At 37.0% G+C, this 18,643-nt stretch overlaps 1 long non-coding RNA gene across 3 annotated transcripts in view; it reads left to right on the top strand.

The window, feature by feature from the left end:
* Window positions 1-18,643, top strand: part of LOC131404408 (uncharacterized) — a 230,658-nt gene that overhangs the window by 133,291 nt on the left and 78,724 nt on the right. For all 3 annotated transcript variants that reach the window (XR_009219791.1, XR_009219790.1, XR_009219789.1), the window contains exon 2: window positions 17,421-17,549. This is a non-coding gene — a long non-coding RNA (uncharacterized LOC131404408). The remainder of the gene's footprint in view (window positions 1-17,420; window positions 17,550-18,643) is intronic.

The following is an 18,643-nucleotide window of genomic DNA, read 5'->3' as shown; positions in this document are numbered from 1 at the left end:
TTTTGTCACAGGTTTTCTCGGGATTATATAGAGATCATCAGAGTGGTTATGAAGAACCAGGTTATGTAATTCTTATGGTTGTTTAATATAATTACAGTATTTTATTTTATGAATACTGAGAAATTTATATACTAAATAAAACTAGTATCTTATAATGTTCACTATTTGGCTTTTTATTTTATTTGACATGTAGAACTCTTTCTGTATAGCAAGCAAGACCTCTAGCAATGGTATGCATATCACCTTATCATATAGCCTGTGGTATAATTTAGTGTCTGGATATATTCCAGAATCAAGTAAATGATTCAATAGTTATTACAGAAAAATTTATTCTTATTTTTCTAACCATATGTAAATTGAATTATTTTATTTCAAATGCTCATTTTGGGCAATTATAAAATCAGTAATATGTACTACTGCTAGATAGAGCTAAATAAACTTACCATTTCATATTTTCACATCAAACAGTGCACATGCTCTCTAATTATGCATTGTGTCTGCCCTGGAATAAAGTTTGGGGTGGGTGATAATGAGACTGTTGCAAAAAATGAATATCAGAGTGTTGGGCATGCCTTTTTTGAGGTTGACTTGTTTAGTTAGACTTGAAAATTGATTCTGTGCTTATATATCCCAGTTACTGGCTAGCTAGTATTTTTAGGTGTGTGGATGTCCCAGAAAGTGGGAGTCCCATGGTGTAGTAAATATTTTGGGTCAAATATCTGAGTGAATCCTCCTAAGCAAAGGGGAGAAGAAATAGAAGGAAATACTGCAAATGAAAGGAGATAAGGTTTTTAGGATTAACTATATGTTAACAATGGACATTTGTTAAGGTCCTCAGAATTTGTTGCCTGTATAATTGTAGTAACTTCCTAAACTAGTTTCTTTGCCCACAGTCTGGCCATCGCCAATCCATTCTTCACGTAATTTCGGTCCTCAGATGCAAATTGATCATAACGTGCTCTAATTTAGAATCCCTCATTGATCCATTTTCACCTATACGATAGTCCATGCTCATTGGTGTGGTGTTCAAGGCCCTCCATGTCTGGTACTGGTCAAAAACATCATCAGTTTCACCCTCTCTTGTCCAGTCTACTGGGGAACTCATAACTGCCAGGAGGCACCAGGTTTTCCGTTGCCTCTGAGCTTTTAATGTGTCCTCTTCCACCTCAAACGCTGCCCCTGACTTTCACCTTGCTCTTGTGCTTCTGGGCCCAGCTCAGTATCAACATTTCTAGGAACACTTCCCTAATCCTAAACCTCAAAACTTCTGAGCTAGGGGCTCCTCCACCCTTCTAAATACTCTGTGCATAATGTTACTGTATCATTCATTTACCTGCCTGTCTCACCATTAGTCTGAGTGACTAAATATATATCATGGTTATCAGCCAACATGGCTTTGAGACTCCAGTGAAACTGTTTTTTTCCACTGGATATATTAGGAGCTTTCTATTCCTCCTAGTCTCTGAGACATTCTGGCAGATAGGGGCTAACTTTCCCCTTACTGCTCCTCTCTGGTATTGAGGTGGGTTACCAACCTTTTTTGGATTCACTCTTTCAGTAACAGCAAAAGGAAAATATAGAGATTATTTTCCTATGGATATAAATTATTCTTTGCTCTGTAGAAGGCAAGTGACAACCACAGTCTTGTTGAAAACATTCTCTTTATGACAAAGGAATGAATGAATGCATTAGAGATTCACAAAATATTGCATTGACTCAAATACCCATATCCTATCAGAAACCTATTTATTTCTGACTTGAGTATACAAAGGTTATATTGTTAGTTCTAGTGATATCTTTAATGTTAATTCATTCCTTTATTTAACTTTATTCATTTATTTCACAATTATCAGCTGCTTACTATGTGCCAAGAACTGTGCTAGGTACTGGTAGTAACTAAAACGTGATTCCTGTTCTCAGAGAGCTCGTAGTTGTAGAAGAGAGAAGCTTCTTTTATCTCCCTTCAGAGGACTGGAACGTAATTCAAATAGATCTGATAAAAATGGTTCTGAGAAGTGTCTTATGCTTTTTTCTACAGAAGACCTAATTTGGAGGTATTTATTGAATAAATGAAATGGAAACTTAAAATTTCCAATTTGAAAACGACATTAAGGCTAGCCAACCACCAATAAACAATATAGCATATTCACTTTCATTGCACGATGGCAAAGCTGTGTTCTATTGATCAATGGAAATAACACCCTGAAATAGAGGAACTTCTACAGAAAAGAAAGAAATTTAAACTCCTTTCTCACTTGATTATTTGTTAATAGCTTCATACTTCACACAGTGCCAGAGGATATTACTGAGGTGACATTCAATAAATCTAAGACAGCAATAGAAATAATTAATAATCTATTCATAGAAATCATGATAAAATACTAGGAAAACACAATCCGATTATAGCAGTAATAGAAAATAAAATAGCACAGTATGAAAACAGTGACAAATGAATAAAGAATGATATGTCTTTGTATTTCCAATTTTTATTTTACATAAGTCAATTTCTTTAAAAAGGTTAATGGCATTTAGTTTTAGAAAATATAAAATTTTATGTTCTTGGTTAAAAACATTAAGTTTTCATTTACCAAGTTCCAGAGTAGGGATGCTTTGTGACTAATTCTGCTCACCATACCAAGTTTCCAAACATTGAATGAGTTAGGAGTTAGGAAGTAACCTTAAAAAATCTGGCCCTCACCCACATCAGCTTGCGGTATTTTCTTTCCACTTGATCTATAAAGGGAAGAAATGTGTATGAATTTATTCAGATCACTGTGTGTGTGATCCTGATTGATGTTTGGGAATCTTAGATCCAGCTTAATTCTCTTGTCGTTTGGGAAGATTTTTAGGTTTAACTGTTTTCGATTCCCCACTTCTTGTAAGCTATTAACCCCTTTTATTAAACTACAGGAAGGATGGGGGGAGGAGGAGGGTGGTGGGAACAAGAGAGGGCATGGGGTGGGAAGAGGTTTGAACTGGGGTTATGGACATGATTCTGGGCTTCAAGTGTTTTCTCAGTCCCTGTTTAACAAGCACTCAACGAGGATATTGTGCTGCTTTGGCAAAAAGTGCAGATTGATGTCTTCTTGTGAATGCTGTGCTTTGTAACAAGCCCTGATGGTCAGTTCAAGGTATTTGGGTCTCTGAAGAGACTGTTTGATTTGAAGCCAGCCTAGGCATGGGAGTCAATGGGAGTCGCCACCTCTTCTGTATAGGCTGGGAAGAAACTTGGTTCCCAGGGTTCTGGAGTCTGAGTTGGTTTAAGAGGGTTGCCTGTAAGATTTCCAGGAAGAATTCAAATGGTCTCTGTCAAAGGAATTGGGCCCTGTGGATCTGTTAATAGAAAACTGCACAGTTGTGTAGTGATTTGGGTAGATGGATACATAAAGGAAAGTGAAAGAATCGTGGGCACTTCTAAGAACAAGATTATTACACAGTCCCTTTGTTTCTGCAGTCGTGTCAGCTGACATCAAGTTTCTTATTATGTCTAATGCTAAGAAGCCTCCAGAGAGACTATGTGGAACAATCTGTACTGCAAGTAGTTTCTCTTCGTTGAAAGGGAACATTTCATAGAGAAATGTGTGGAAGGGTATATACCAAACTATTATCACTAATTACCTTGTGCGTGAGGTAGTAGTGGGATAAAGTAATAGTAGTGGGGATGGTGACAGGAAGACCTTAAACTCTTTTGTTTATACATTTCTTATTGTTTGAATACCAAAAAATTACTTAAAAATCATTAAATAAAATATAGTAGCGGATTTTTATTTTCTTCCAAGAAGATTAATTATTGTGTTTATTTAGGGGATTATATAACTTAAACACTTTTAACCAAAAAAACCCCCCAAAAAAACCCAAAATAGTGAAATACTGAAATGTATGGACATAAAATCACAATTAAAAAAAATTGATACTAACGGTTATCTCTCTCAGTGGATGGAACTGAGCTATCTTCAGAGGGCTTATTTTCCGGTGAGTTCTCAGTGCTTACTGTCTTATCTTTTTGGTAGTTACTGCATTTCTGAACAGAGGAAAAGGGACAGATATACTTGTTTCCATTTCAGGAGGAGAAAAACTTCAAGATGGAAAGTTGCCTACTGAGAATAGTTGAATAAGTTATGAAACATTTATATAATGCATTAAAAGAGACCGATATGTTTTGACTTGACAAAATGTCTGCACTATGTTGTTAAATGAAAAAATAAGAAAATAATAAAACCAAAACAATTGAAAATGTCACATAAAACACACACAAACACACATAGAAACATTGTTGTGATAAAAGGGATTATATCTGTGTGATTGGACTATGAATTATTTTCACTTGTTTTAATTTCTTACTGTAAAATTTAAGCATAAAAGTATAATACATATACATTATACATGTACATACCATATACATATATGCACAATTTTATGTATATATATAAAATTACAAAAAGACTGTTTACCCACCTAGGCTACCGGTATGTTCCTCTCCAAATGCATCTGCTCTCATCCTGACTCCTCTTTTCCAGGTAACCACTATCTGTCTTTTGCCTGACTCATTCTCTTGCTTTAAAAGATGATTTACGGGCTGGCCCCATGGCTTAGCGGTTAAGTGCACGCACTCCGCTGCTGGCGGCCCGGGGTTCGGATCCCGGGCACGCACCGACGCACCGCTTCTCCAGCCATGCTGAGGCCGCGTCCCACATACAGCAACTAGAAGGATGTGCAACTATGACATACAACTATCTACTGGGGCTTTGGGGGAAAAAATAAATAAATAAAAAATTAAAAAAAAAAAAAGATGATTTCCTTTGTGTATTTTATCTAAACAATATCTTGCTTGGTTTGGAAAAACTGAGTAGCATGCACAAACCTTTAGATGAAGACTCCCAAGAGAAGCTAAAACGAACAGTCTCTGATTCATTGGCTTCAGGCATCTTTATAGTTTCCAAGAGTCCTTTCTTAGAAAAGTCAGTCTACAAGGTTCTGATTGAGTCCTGGGAAAATGGGGCTCGCACACTAATCAGAGTATCTAGCAGGCCTCATACTGAATACCCAACAGAAATGTAGTCAAATGGAGTAGACTGCTTTCTCTTTTCTTATTTTAAGTTCACCAGGGCCTACTTTGCAAGTCTCAGGTTTATCCAAAGAGAACAGTTCTGTGAGATAAAATGAGTGAAATGCCTGCTGCTAGGTGCAGGGCATTTAGAGGAGAGCAGGAGCTTCATCAGCATATAATGAAGACAAACAAGGCATACAGATAATCTGTGCTAGCCTCATCCAGGCATTCTGTCGTCAGGTAAATAGAGCTATATGATTAGAACTCTTGCATATCTGTCTCTTGAGTGACATTACTCCAGCCTGGACTGGTTGCCGTATATCCCTGTGCACAGCTGCCACCCTGGGATCTCTCTTCCCTGTCTTGAGAATTCGTTTTGCCTCTTTGCTTCTCTCCTGGGTTGGATCCCCTGTTTCCTGATACTGTTAATATCCTTTTGTTGATCTGCTTGTTTACTCTTTCTTGTTTTGTTAGCACACATTCCATAGTAGATTTTTGAGAACGAGTGGGAGGGACAGACATTTTTAAAAGACAGTTCAAGTCTGAAAATGTCTTTATCTTATCTCCGTACTGATTGATAATTTAGCTGGATATAGAATGCTATTTTGGAAATCACTATCCTTCTGAATTTTGAGGCATTTCATCCTGGTCTTCTTCCTTTCAGGGTTGCTATTGAGAAGTCCAAAACCATGTGATTCCTCATACTGTCTACGTGATGCAGCCTTCCCCATCTCCCTCACTCTGCCAGAAACATGGAGATCACCAGTGTTCTGAAAAAAACCAAGTTATGCCTTGTTACAAGTGGTTTTTGATCCACTGTGCTGGGCACTCAGTGGGCCATTTCAATCTGGAAGTTCAGGTTGAATGATTTTATTGGTAATTACTTCCCATCCTCATTCTCTGTTTTTGGAAAATGTATTTTATGGATGCTGCATCTGAGGAACTATTCCTCCTAATTCTCTTATTTTTCCATAGCTATTTTCCATCTTTTGTTCTTTTGTTCTAATTTCTGGAAAAGTTTCCTCTTCTTGACCTATTAATGCTTCTGTTGGGTGTTTCATTTCTGCCATCATGTCTTTAATTTTCATGAGCTCTTTTTTGTACTCTAGAAGCTCTTTTTTTTTTTTTTAAATAAATGGCCAGTTTGTATTACAGTATCTTCTTTCATCTCTTTGAGAATGCTAATGAAAATCATTATTTAAAATTTTCTTCTCCTGTTGTAGTGTTTGTTTTCTTGGTCATTCTTTATATAAGTTTGTTTGGACTCAACCCTCTAGGTTAGACCTTTTTCTGGTCATCCTTGACAATCTGCTGCTGATGAAGATACTGCTCCCCCCTCCCCCTATGTGTTGGGCTTGTTGATATTATGCTTTATTGTAGGGTGATCTGGGTTGGCTGTTTGTGGGGGCAACTTCTAATAACAATACCTCTAGGTGTTTCTTATTGGGCTGGACAGATTCCCTAGAGAAAAGCCTTCTAGTCTCCTACTTGGAAGATAAAAATCTGGTTGTTGGAATTCTGGAAGTAAAGTTGTATGTTTTTCTTTTAGAATTGGGAATGAATATAGACAAACAGTTTAAAACTAAAAATAGGTACCCATGCTCTCAACTGTGCAGGTATCCCTCCAGAAAGAGAGCCTCAAAGATTAAATCCACAAGTTTCTGCTGAGATGAAGGAAGGAAAGTTGCCCAACAACATAGATTAGAGGATCTAATTACTGATCTACTGCTTCTCAGTTTTCCTACAGTCCTTTAAATTATAGTCCCCCATCCCCAATTCTTCCTCAGTTCCAGAGGTATCAAATGCTGCCAAATCCTGAGCTTGTAAGGATTCTGTGGTATAAATAAGGTTATTTCACAATCTTCTCCTCTATTGACAGGGAATTTAGCTTTCTTCTATCTACTAAATCATTACTACACACCCATCTCCTTTGCAGCATGCAGGGTTTTATTGCTGTCCTCTCTTCTTCACTCTCTCCTTATGGGTTTATGTCTTAAAAAAATCACTTTTACTCTGGTTTCAGTGGAGTTTTGCGAGAAAACAAATTTCAGTGAATGAATTTGGCCCTCTTAAACTAGAATGTCCTACTTTTTAAAGTGTTTTGTTCTCTGTGTTTTATAATTAACATATATTACTTTAATAATCCTAAAAATACTAAGGCCATGTTCATTTTGACCAAAAAAAAAAAAAAAAAGACAAAATAAGTGTTGTGATAATAAGCAAAAAGGAACTGAATATTTTTGTATTTCTTTCCAATATCTATATAAGTAGTTGAGAAAATAAGAAATTTCTCTAAATTCCTTGAGGACTAGTTAAGTTAGTCCCTTAGAAGATTGGCATAGTTTTGAGTGACATGGATGGTAAAAGTTATAGGAACTGACATAAGATATATTTGTTTAGAATATGCATATAATTAAGTATTTACGTATATATTTTCATACACATATTTAAGAGAATAAGTGGTATCATGAAAATTTATTTTGGGTAAAGAATGGATGTGTTGAACAAGTTTATAGGGAACTAAATGAAACCCAGGAGCAGAGACTTCATTTGCAGCTTTTGCATCCTGCAGGCCTCCAGAGTTCACACTCCATATCTGTGGGTTAGGGTCACTCTCTCCAGCACATGGTTTGGACAGCTGCCTCCCGCCATGTCCAGAACTTTCTCCACTTGCTCATAGAATCCCATATCTCATTGCTTCAGAATCTTTTCTGCTTGGTATTTGGAAACAAATATTGCTAAATTCTCCAAGGTTGTCAGTGATTTAATATATTACTACTCATGGTTTACAGATTTATAAGCTACCAAGGATTTCCTGGAAATGATACATTAACCCTAAGATTATCTGCAGTGGAATTTGTTTCAGAAGGCAGTATGGGATGGGCTTGGAATGGGCTAACTTGGTATGCTCTGAGGGTTAATTCCAGCAGGCCTAGAATTAGCTTTCTGTCCTAATGGATTAAAAAGTGTACCTCAACAGCACTAAGTTCCTGGTAAAGGCATGAAACATTAAGGGTATTGCTTTGTAATCATGGGTCAGAATTTGGGGAGATTTGTACCAGCTTGTCAGCATCGTTTACTGAAAATAGTGAGATTGGTAACAGTTAGATTAATGATTTACACCTAGAGGGTTGTACTCTTGAGGCTGTATGAATATTCCACAATTTATTTATCTATTTTACTGATTATGGCCATTTGGATAGTGTCCAGCTCAGGGCTATCATGAAAATGCTACTATGAACATTCTAGTACATGTGTTTTGGTGAATAAATGTATTCATTTCTGTTGGGTATATTCTTAGAAGTAGAGTTGCTTGGTAATTAAGACTTCTGTGTTTTCAGCTTTAGTAGATGTTGCCAAAGAGTTTTCTGAAGCAGTTGTACCAATTTACACTTCCATGCAGATGATTAGAAAATATTGCCGACTTTCTTGGTAAATGAGGAAATTTCTTTCTTGATAATTCTCTGTATATATAATTAAGTATTTAAAATGATACTTAACTATAGATCTTACCTAATGGAAGACACGAACTTGGTCGGTTCTTGTTAAACAATTCCTACCACTAATTTACTTTTCTTAACTTAGTTATTAATGATTTCTGTGTCCAAATCATTTTTCTGTTCTATTCTTTTTAGAAAAGATTACTAGAAGAAGGCAAAGCATCATCCTGCAACTATCCCTTGTTGTAGATTTCTGAGATCAAAATTAGTCAAATTCTAGTCCATTAACTATTTTGAAATCTTCTGGTTATTGCAGGTTTATGATGTTTTAAAGAACAACATCTACTATCCCCCCACCCCCAACCACTATCATTAGCTATTCTGTAAATTCCTATGAGACAGAGAAAAAAATCTTCCACAGAGCCATGAAATTTTATTTTTCAAAGAGAAGCATGATTAAGACAAAATTTGAAGTATATCTAATTCACTTTGGAAGCCCAAGGAAATTTGGATAAGTATGAGAAAGTTTAGAAAATTAGACTTGTAATACATTTAAATTAAATTTAAAGAAGGAGAAGATGACTCATTTGGAATTCTTTAAAAAGATAAATAAAAGTTATGTCTAAATTGAGAGCCAGTCTTGCTGTTGGGGTGTAAGAGAAGGGCACATGGGGTAAAGCAGCTCAGAGCAATAAGATTTAAATGCTCATTAGAAAAACTCTTCTTTTTTTCCCCATCAATGGTATTTTTTTGTAATATTTCAGAAATATCCAACTATCAAATGTAAATTAGTGTAGTTGATTAAATTGAATCAGTAACAACCCTGTGTGCAGGGCAGGAAGGTAAAGTAATGAGGAGAGTGGGTTCGTTTTACCTTTGCTGACCCACTGTGATTTATAAGTCAAGGACTTGGCATGGCAAGAAATTAATTCATGAACCTTGGTTGGCTTGTTTGTTTTGATGTTTTTTTATCTTTATTATGGAAATTTTCAAACATTCACAGAAGTAGAGAGCATGGTGTAATGAATCTGATATACCCATCACCTAGCCTTGGCAATGATCGTAATTGGCCAATCTTGTTTTATCTATATCAACACTTACTTCATCCCACCTCCACCCAGATTATGATGAAGCAAAGCTAGACTCCACAACTATTTCATTTTGAAATGTTTCAACATTCTTTAACAGACAAGATCTTTTCTTTAAAAATATAATTGCGGTATCAGTATCACACCTGAAACAAATTTCCTTGATTTGTGTTTAATGTTTTTCTGTTGCATAGATCAGGGAAAATTTGAACATGAGATTGGATCAAATAATCATGTCCTTTGCCTTGAAGTTCCCGTTATATTTCATCACAAATTGGCATGATACGTTTTGTGTTTAAACCTACTCAAGATCATGACAGAGTTTTGTTCAATAACTACTTCTTTTATCTTTTTCTTATATCAGTATTTCTCTTAGTTGTATCAACATTTCTCTGTCAAATGGCATTGTCTAATGGAGCAAATATCTGATGGGTCCTTTTCTATCACTGCATAGGTGTTCTCATTGGGGTATGGTGTCCTCTAGCTACAAATAATTAGAAATGAATGCAAACATAGCATTTTGTTCAGCATTTTAAAATTTCTCCCACATAATGTCAGTAGACCTTTGGCAGGGATACCTAGGATAGTGGCTATGCTTAACACTAAGGATTCTCTGGATTAGATAAGGTTCTCAGAGCCAAGAGAGATTCCGGTGACACCATCGGAGACATTTCAGTGTCATTAACCACGGTTCAGTGCCATTTAATGCTTTGAAAAATGAAGGTAAGCTGTAGGTCCACTGTTGGCTCTGCTAAAAGTCAATGAGTGGTGGATAAAGAGTAATCAATGAAACAAGCATAGCTGTACTCTTGTGATCCAGGCATATCCATGTTCTAAAGGAAAGGAATCATCTCCAATGTCATCCTTGCTACATAAAAAACTTGTAAATGCTTTTAAGCACCTCAGAAACAGATGGGTAAAGCTTGCAATGAATACAAAGCAACATATTTGGATAATTTTAGGAAAAAGAGGAGGTTCCGAATTATATTAGAGTCTCTTCATTCTCCTCTAAACCAAGAAAGGACTATTGTCCTACTTCCACAGGCTGTAATTCAAGATATTACATTGCATTATGCAGCTGTGCTGTGCCAAATTTGAAAGTTGTAGGGCATTTCCCAGTTACACTAGATATTACGGTGACATGGATGCCTCTGAGGGGAGGCTGGACTCTACTGCTAGGCTCTTAGCCTTCCATTGCCCAATAGGCAATGATTACTTTTCTCTACCTCATTTCATTTATACATTGCCAGTTGTATCAGTTAGGAGAGATGAGGTTATGCTGCAGTAATGAAACCCCAAACATCTCAGAGGCTTATTTTTTACTCACTTAAAATCTGCTGAAAGTCAAGGCATCTCTCTGGGGCAGCTGTCCTCCAGGTGCTGGTGGAGTTATGTTCTGACTTATTTCTTTGAATATTGCTAAAATTCTATACTTTATGTTCACCATTTTTGTGAGGAGACAAAAGAAGGACACCATTTTTTCCCCTTCTGTTTCTTTCTTGTGTTCTTTTATCTTATAGCACCTCCACATCAACATGTGCTTCCATGAACACTTTGACAGTGGAAAAGAAAGCATGGAGAATGGAGAATGGCACACTAGTTCCGCAATGCTTCCAACGTGGAAGTGGCGTGCATCCTTTTCCTCTCACATTTCATTGGGCAAAGCAAGTCAACCGGCCATGCCCAAGTTTAAGAGGGCAAGGAAATGAAATCCTTCCGTGTACTCAGAATGGGAGGCGAATTGGAAGTCCTGATGGACCCACTGATGTCTATCACACCAGTTATATTCTGACTTATTTCCTTGAATATTGCTAAAACTCTACACCTTATATTCACCATTTTGGTGAAGAGACAAAACAGGGGCACCATTTTTTCTCTTTCTTTTTATCTTTATTTCTCTTAACCACAAGCAGTTTTTTCCTAAACATTGTGTATTACCATAGATATTTTGATGGCTTTAGATCAATGTTTCTCAAGCTTTACTGTGCATACAAATCACCCAGCACCTTGTTAAAGTGCATATTTGCTTCAGTAGGTCTGAAGTGTGGCCCCAGATTCTGCATTTTTAAAGAGCTCCCAGGTGATGATGCTGATGGCCTGTAGAGCACACTTTGAATAGCAAGCCTTTGTTCTATCTCTCTGTTTAGAGAGGAAGAGACATCATGATTTTAGTTGGATTCAAACAGAAATTTAGACCATTGCTTTTTTTTTCTCCCCTACATCTGAATTAAAGGCAGTGTCTCATGGCGATAGTTGTCAAACATGCAGGAATACTGTCAATGTGACACAAAAGCCTACTTCTAAAAGATAATTGGCTTTGTGTTCATTCATATTAAAACAGGACTGCTAGGAAGAACGGAGACCTAATTGAACACTCAAAGCATCCCACTAAAAGCCAGCATCTAATTATGGTGGGGCCCACACAGCAGGGGCACTGAAGGGAAGAGGAGATACTGAAAACATCTTTATACTCTTTTGCTCTGAAGAGCCCTTCCTGAGATCAAATGCAATTTGTGCTAAGGAGGCAGCAACTGACAAGCTTTACCCCCAGCAAGCATCTCAGAGACAGGCAGTCAGAGCATTTTTCATCATGCTTCGATTTTGCCTAATTATTAATAGAACACTTATTTTTTCCCTGATCCTTTACTAATTAAGATTCTTGCATGTTTTAAGCATTTCACTTAGCACTCAGGATTCCAGATGAGTTGCCATTTGGCTCCAAGCTGCAGATTGGCTTCAGAAGGCCATATTAGAATCTGTGTGGATGTGCACTTGGGTCGAAATGCGGCTGGCCTGGGTAAGAGCACTCACAGGCACTTCTCATTTTACCCAGAGGCTGTTTTTTCCCTTTGCTCATTTGTAATGCCAGCCCATGATGGTGGAATGGGTGTATTGCTATAAATTAACAGCCATGTCTCATACTTCTTATTCTGGAGGTGTAATTCAAAGACCTGTCACAAGGAATAGCAAAGCTATATATTCTTCTTTATAGCAACCGTCGTAAAAAAAATCCCAATTACTTTAAATTACCACAAAATGACTTCAAAATCAACCCTAGACCTGCTGCCCTTGACTTTCTTGCAATTAGTTCAAAGGGCAGGAGATAGAGCAGTAAGTTTGGGGGTATATTATATAGCAGTTACATTTTTCATGATCAAGGATCTTTAGTTTACAGCTTCTTTCCTTTGAACTAATTCATTGAAGGAGACAATAATTCTAGGTCTGTTTCCTTATTCTGCTGACACTCAATTTCTGGGACTTGGGCATATTTCACTTCCCATTTATCATTAAAATATTTAAAACTCTAATTTAAAATCTTAGCAAATGCTTGGTTTTTATGTGACAAACTGAAAGTCATTGGTATTAGCCCAAGGGGTTCAGCAATGTCCGAATCCTGCCTTGGCAAAGCCATTTCTCTTCAGGAGGCCTTGATGAGTGTAGGCACACGATGGACAATTACAAAGACGAATACCCCTTGAGTCCACATGTCCAATCTCCCAAAGCAGGATTCTTTGTTAAACCAGGCTGTAACAGAAGGCTTCCGCTGGAGGGTTGAGAACGTTTCTCCCTATCCCTAAAATTAAACCCTAGTTTTATGATCAACAAATTGGTGCAGGAGGAGCAACCAAAGAAATCAGAGCATTCAACCATGTGTAAGTAAATCATGTGAGTGATGTGTCAATGACTTCCCCAATGGGGAAGGCTCTGGTACACCTTACTCCTTACACAGTGTAGGGTAGGTGGCTCCCATGGGTTTAGGCACGTTAAGAGTCTGAATTACTCTCTGTACAATGAATGCTCCTTACCATTTGCTAATTGCAAGTAAAGACATATCAAGTACTAATACAAATGTAGAAACTTTGTCCATGGATCCATCTGTTCTTCCACTGATCCATCCATCCATCCATCCATCCATCCATCCATCCATCCATCCAGTCTATCAAGAGAAAAAAGGTGGGAAGTGATAGTGTCGGTTTTTCCTCCTTTCACTAGACTATCTGTTCTGGTGTCTTCTCCACTGTTCCCACAAGGAACAGTCATATGTACAGCAATTGCTTTAGTAATTACAAATACATTTTAAAAAATATATTTCAACAGGAGGCAAGATGGTTGGCGTGGTGCAAAGAGCACTGGATTTAATAAATTTGTCCAAAGCCCTGTGTCCCCCAGCTCCAAATCCCTTGATTTCCCCCTATATTTGGAGTATTGGGCATATCCATGGATGCAGTTTTTAATAGTTATTCTCATTCTTTTTTTACTCTCCACCCATATGAAAAGCATATGGAAATGGTCTATAAGTTTAAGGTATTTTTTCACCTTAATGAAACAATTTTAGAGAACTTCAAATGATGTTTCTTCTTAGATGTTATGAAATATCTAATCTGATACAAGTTAAGGTTGCTTTTGGCCATTTTCTAGATCCATTCTTGGACATCCTGTCTACCACCATATTTTGGTATCCCAAATCTGCTAAAAACTCCTGCCGAGAGCATTTCTAACACTGACATTACTCAGAGTTGGCTTTTCTCAGGAAACTTTCACATTTGAATATCTCTTCTCTCTGTTGTATAGTCAGCCTCTTCTTCTTCTTTTTTATTTTATTGAGGTCACATTGGTTTATAACATTATGTAAATTTCAGGTGTACATCATTATATTTTGGCTTCTGTATAGACAACATCGTGTTCACCACCAAAAGTCCAGTTTCCATCCAACACCATACATGTGTGCCCCTTTACCCCTTTCTCTAACCCCTACCCGCTTCCTCTCTGGTAACCACCAATCTGTTCTCCATATCTGTGTGTTTGTTTTTTTATCTTTCACACTGAGTGAAATCATACAGTATTTTTCTTTCTCTGTCTGACTTATTTCACTTAGCATAATACCCTCAAGGTCCATCCATGTTGTCACAAACATAGTCAGCCTCTTTTTGTCAACTGAATGCTTCTCTTTGGTTTATATCCTGGTCATTTGACCCCTCTCTCATTCCTGTCCAGCCACCATGCGATTTTCCTTTTCTTCTTGCTTATATACGGTGCCTCCATTTTCTCACTTAACGCTCACCAATTATCCAATTTAATCTGGCTTCTGGTCCCATCACTCCACTGAAATAGCCCTTTATAAACTCACGAAGGTTTTTTATATTGCTAAACCCAAAGGATGTTTTTTGGTTTTATCATACATAACTTTTGAATTGCATTCAACGTTGTTGGTCACTGTCGTCTTCTTAAAAGTCTCTTAGCTTGCTTTCCACAATCTGTATCTTTCTTTTTTTTTTGCAGAGAAAGATTCACCGTGAGCTAACATATGTTGCCAATCTTCTTCTTCTTTTTTTTTTCCTCCCCAAAGCCCCAGGACATAGTCCTTCTAGTTCTTCTGTGTCAGCCGCTACCATAGCATGGCCACTGACAGAAGAGTGGTATAATACCGAACCCAGGCCGCTGAAGCAGAGTGCACCAAACTTTAACCACTGGGCCATCAGGGCTGGCTCAAGTATCTTTCTTATCTGCATCTATACTTCTCTGTGTGCTTCTTCTCTGTAGGCTCTTTCCCCACAACTGTTTTCTGTGGATACAGAGCTCCTCTAAGCTTGGTCCTGGATCTGATCATCTTCTCACTCTCTAGTTTCCCCTAGTCAATAACCTTTATACTTATGGCTTCAATCATTTCCTTTAATAAGCTACTCACAAATTTATATCTGTAGATAAGACCTCTCCTCCAGGCTCTAGGTTATCCACTCTCCTTGCTTTCTTGACCTCTCTCTTAGATGAGTTACTCATCTCAAAATCACTGAGATTAGAACTAAACTCTTACCCAAAGCCTGGCCTTCTTCATGGGTGTTCTGTCTCTGTATAGCATCACCATTCACCTAAGATATGCCACCTGGAATCTCAGGAATCAACCTTGATAACCATTTTCCTCATCCTTGTTTATGCTCGTTCAACATTTATTCCACAAATATTTATTAGGTGCTGTTATGTATCAGGCATTGTTTTTAGTGCCAGATATACATCATCAAATAAGTGCATATCCAATCCATCACTCAGTCCTGTCAATTTTACCTCCTATGTATAACCTACTCCCACCATTTCATCCATTCTACTCCAAGCTATCATCATCTCTCACTTACTCTACTGCAATAACCTTCTATCTAGTCTATCTATACAGTTGCTGGAACAAACTTTCCAAAGGCTGATAATGCACCCTAGGACACCCCTACCCCCTGCTCTTGCTTTAAACCCCCCAGTGCTCTTGGAATTAAAAAAAAGAAGTCACTAGTGTGACTTGATGCGCCGTGACTGTTCTTATCCCTGGTATCTCTCCAGCCTCATCTGTCACTGTGTTTCTACTTGCTCCTTCTCTTCCAGCTACTTTCCATCCCTTTTGCCACAAGTTCTTTGAATATCGCTCCTTCCATATTTTGCATAGTTAATCTCATTTCATAGCTCAGCACAACCCTCACTTGTACAGAAACACACTCCCTGCCTCCCTAGACTAGATCTACTGCCATTACTATACACTATTGTGGAGCAGGGCCAGGTCTTTATTTTCTCCCCACAGACTCTACAATGCTTAGTATAGTGCCTGGCACATATTAGGGATTCATTAATATGTATAAATGAACAAATAATAGCTTCTTACCTCATTTTTATGAAAATTTGTTGCCCAAGCCCTTTGCTCGTTTGCTCATCATAATGGAATTCTTTGGGTTGCTTGGACCTTTGCTGATACTTTCTTAGGCTCTACCTAGACTATTTGTCTCTGTCCTGAAGTGACCTTTTAACCAGTTTCATGTAGGCACTGTCATCTCTGATTGTTTAAGATGCAGCAAAGAATCTCAGACTATTTACACTAAACCAAAGATAATCATTGGGGAATATGTAAATTAACATTGATTACTTACATTGATCAAAATTTTGATTTAAGCTCATAGTTGAGCTATACACAGTTGCATAAATTATTTTAAAAACTGATATTCATAGGAGAAAATCTTGTAATTATGCTGGAATGGAAAGATGACTGACAGAGAGGAAGATGGTACTATTTATGTTGCTTAAAGTAATTTAGAAAAGTGCCGAAACAGTTCAGTTATGGTCTTGTGACTCTGCCAAAGTCAGATGCTTAAACTTGGCATGTCTGAATTTATATTTTGTCTCTTTTTCTGTATCCTGCGCATTTCCTGTGGTGCTTTTGAGAAGTAAAGAAGAGAAAAAAGTGGGTCAATCAAGAGTGTGAAACCTTGATAGGCCATCATATTAAAAGTGCATTCAAAAATTAATAGAAGTTAAAAAAAAAAAAAACCCAGCTGCTACTGCCTGTTACTCACAGGTGACATGCATTGGTCACATCATCTTGGGAAGACCTCTTTACTTCTTAATAAAATGGGATCAATAAAATGTGGTGAGAAGGATTAAATGGGAAGTCAGAAGGATTAACTGAGGTAATATATGTGTATGCTCTGTAGAATGCTATACCACACGGTTAGCTCAATGATGATTATTTATTTTTATTGTTAATAACCAGGACTCCTGACTTCTTGCTGTTCCTTATACCCAAGACTTCTTGAAATGGCAAACACTTTTTAATGTGTTCTATGTGCCAGACTCTATTCTAAGCATCTTACAAATATTAATTCATTTAATCTTCATAACAACTTTATTATGAAATAAATGATTATCTTTACTTATAGACTAAGAAACTGAGGCAAAGGGAATTTAAATAGCTTGCCAGAGGTTAAAATTACATGACTAGGAAGCAGTGTCTTATATTTGAAAAATAATGGCTTCATTCTAGAAAATTCCACTTCTTGGCTAAAACCACCTCTCTAATTTACCTTTCATCTATAGGATGTGAACTTCATGTCTAAGACTTAGCTACTGTGAAGGAAAATTCTATTCTCCATTTTCTGTTTGAGTGTCCCACTGGCTTCACTTTGTATCTCAGGTCAGTACTGTGATACAGGCTCTTACTTCAAGGTAGGATTTACTGTTTTATTTTATTTTCCTTTCAGGGTACCATGCCAGAGTGCTTTTGAAATTTTGTTATTCTCTGCATCAATGATTTGTCCTTTGAAATAGAGAAATAATATTTGTCATCCTGACATTTGTAGATCTAGACTGTGCCATTTGTCCTGTCTTAGCCTTGTTTGGGGTAGTAAATCAGGCAAGGTGTGGGGATACCCTGCTTGGAGAAGAGATGTTATCCATAATAAGAGTTGCTTGGTGTTGGCATCTTGTGGATACAAGATTTGGGATCTTTTTTTTCTTTTCTATTTTTTTTAGAACATTTTTACCTCATACAGAATTTTGTTTTTTCTTAACCTTTTCCCTTCTTGGCAAAAGGTTCAGTTTGGCTCTTGGTGCCTTAGCTCTTCTGACATACTATCAAGAGTATCTATATTTATTAGTCTCCATTATTTCCCTAAGGTGACTTTGGGGGTACAAAGCTCAGAACTAATGATTTGATCTGGCTTTTAGGATGATGAGATTAAATTACCTATTGAATAATCTTTGCTATATAGATCAGAGTTACTTGTTTTATGTATGTGTATGTGTCTATTTCAAATTTAGTAAACAATTTTAAGAATCTCTCAACTTAAATTTAAGCAGATTTTGAATCTCAAAGCAAAATTCTACTGCTGTGATTAAGAGAATGGTAAGCAATTTTTTTGTCAATGTTGATTTTGAACGGTTGTAAGGATCATATTTTTAGATATGTAGGAAACAATGTTTAAGAATGGAAAATGTTTAACTTTGTCTAATTTTCTAGTTCTCTTTGGTGCTTCAGATGCTCTTGGATTATGCTATGTTTGACATAATTAGGTTGGTGAAGATAATAGAAGGCAATTCTTTCGTGTTTTATATATAAATTCAGTGAGAAACGATGAGAGGTAAATAATGTTTTGCTGTGTTAGATTTTCTGAAGCCCTAATCTCAGCTTGCCAAATAAGTACAGGATACTCAGTTACATTTGAATTTCAGATAAATAATGAATAATTTTTTTAATATAAGTGTGCACCAAATGTTGCATGCAACATATTTATACTAAAAAAAAAAAATCATTGTTTATT

Source organism: Diceros bicornis, chromosome 1 (genome assembly GCF_020826845.1).
Source record: "Diceros bicornis minor isolate mBicDic1 chromosome 1, mDicBic1.mat.cur, whole genome shotgun sequence".
Lineage (NCBI taxonomy): Eukaryota > Metazoa > Chordata > Mammalia > Perissodactyla > Rhinocerotidae > Diceros > Diceros bicornis.
Note: the sequence above shows the minus strand (reverse complement) of the source record. Positions and strands in the feature narration are given on the sequence as shown.